We start from the raw sequence: 1,970 nt of genomic DNA, 5'->3' as shown, positions 1-1,970 counted from the left end.
ACCTCATGTGAAGCCATGTGCTGCCACTCAGGTGACATAAACAAGGCAGGTACAGACATTTCTGTTTGTGGCCAGGGAGGTAGACCAGTCTGCCCTGCCTAGTGGCCACCTCAAGGGCTAGGAGGATTCCCATCCTGTCCCCACGGAGGATGTCCACAAGCCCCCATCCTTCCCATTTTGACTGCAGGGCACCTTTCTGTTTGTGGCCAGGGAGGTAGACCAGGCCCGTATGGACATCCCTCACAGGAATGGCCCCCGTCGTGGGGCTGAGTGACGGCAGACTCGGCAGTGCTCACTCTTAGGAGATGGAGTTCCCTTCGATAAAGATGACCCTGTAATATATTACCAAGTCTGATTGCATTTAAGAATGCTTACCTTGCCAACACATCTCCTGCAGTGAAATTTATAAATCAGAGAAAGAAACTCTTTGTCTAAACATTATGCACTTAATATATACCGAGTGTCTGCACTCTAAAAAAAAAAAATGTATATATATATAATATATATATATAACTGAGACCATACTGCTTTTGTTGTTATAGAGTTATAAAATTACACAAAATTATAAGACATATTTTGAACATTATCTTTAAAATTCAGTATTTTGAAATTTTGAAAGTTGTTTGTAAACTGTCAAGAATTATGGAGTATGAGCTAAAATTTTTTGCTATGCAAAGTAAATGTTTGTGGAAAAATGTAAAAATAAATAAATGAAAGGAAAAAAAAGACATCATGATTTCTGACTTAGAAAATGTGACTCTTCAGCTTTGCACAGTGACAGTATCGTAGCCAATGAGGTTTATCCGAGGCGCAATTATTGCTCATTGAAAATGTGACTCTTCGACAGATCATCGATGGATGCGACCCTGTGGGAACTGAGAGGAAGGCGCAGTTGCTCTTGTGTGAAGGTGCTGGAACTCTGGATGGAGAGAAGGAACCCCAATTCAGGAAACCCTCTTTGTGGTCCAAACAACTCAAAGCCACTTGCTGCTCCAAAGCTCCCGCTGCCTGTTTAGTCTCGGTTCCGAGCCAGTTGACGAGCTCTAGCCAGGGCAGTCCGTCCACCATCAGGGCTGATTTCCCTGAAGCAGGGGAACTGCCTTCTAGAGAGGAGCTTCGATTCATGATGGCGTACCCTGCTGGACAGCCTCATTTCCATTTTTTTTTTTCTTGGAGAGGTTTTTGCTATAGAGTGCGTGCGCTTGCCAGACAGAAAGAGACAGAGAGATGGAAAGCGAGAAATCACCTCCCCCCCAGAGGGGATGGCCATGCCGCAATTCCTTCTCCTCTGTTCTCCTCTCAGGATCTTGGGCACACACGCACATGCGCCCGGTTTGAGTTTTAAGCCACCAGGTCCAGGACGCGAACCGTGGTCAACTACATGGGAGTCCAGCGACATAGCCATTATGCTAACTGCTGGTCCCAGCTTCATTTCCATTTTGAGGCATGATCCACCAGCTAGTCTCAGTGGGTCAGGTTCTCAGTAGGAGTCCAGTGAAGTTAAGTGAGATGCAGCGAGTTCCCTAACTTGGGGGACAATTAGTAGGCTCCTTCTGGTTGTGTCACTGGAAAGAGTCTCTCTGGTTCTTGACCTCGCTGCAGGACGGAATTCAGGCGTGAATCAGACAATGGAGCAAAGCAAGTTTTTGAGCAAAGGTAAGAACACTCCCCAGGCCGAGTGGTCAGCTCCCTGGGCTGAGTGGTCAGCTCTGCAGGAGGGGACAGCCCTGCATGCCTTGGGGCTTTCCCTCTATGGGAGACTTGCATGCATGTTTGTAAAGGGGTTGGGTTTTTCCATTTAGGGGTGGCTTGGAGGGCCCCAGTAAGAGTGCTCCTGCGTGCTGGCCCCTAGCTGGCACGCTCCTACATGCGTCCTTTGAATCGTTGGCACCTAAGCTCGCCCAGGGGTGTGTTTACTTATAAGCTAGTGAAGCAAAGGTCTGAGGTCATCTGGAACACTACTGTGCATA

The 1,970-nt window shown here is 47.4% G+C and overlaps 1 pseudogene; it reads left to right on the top strand.

Moving 5' to 3' along the window:
- The first annotated feature begins 763 nt into the window (after positions 1-763).
- LOC114005154 (uncharacterized) lies at positions 764-930 on the top strand (annotated as a pseudogene).
- Positions 931-1,970: the final 1,040 nt, after the last annotated feature.

The sequence above is a fragment of the Tupaia chinensis genome, unplaced genomic scaffold, assembly GCF_000334495.1.
Source record: "Tupaia chinensis unplaced genomic scaffold, TupChi_1.0 Scaffold142716_1, whole genome shotgun sequence".
NCBI classification, from domain to species: domain Eukaryota; kingdom Metazoa; phylum Chordata; class Mammalia; order Scandentia; family Tupaiidae; genus Tupaia; species Tupaia belangeri.
The sequence above is the reverse complement of the archived record's forward strand: the minus strand, read 5'-3'. Positions and strand labels throughout refer to the sequence as shown.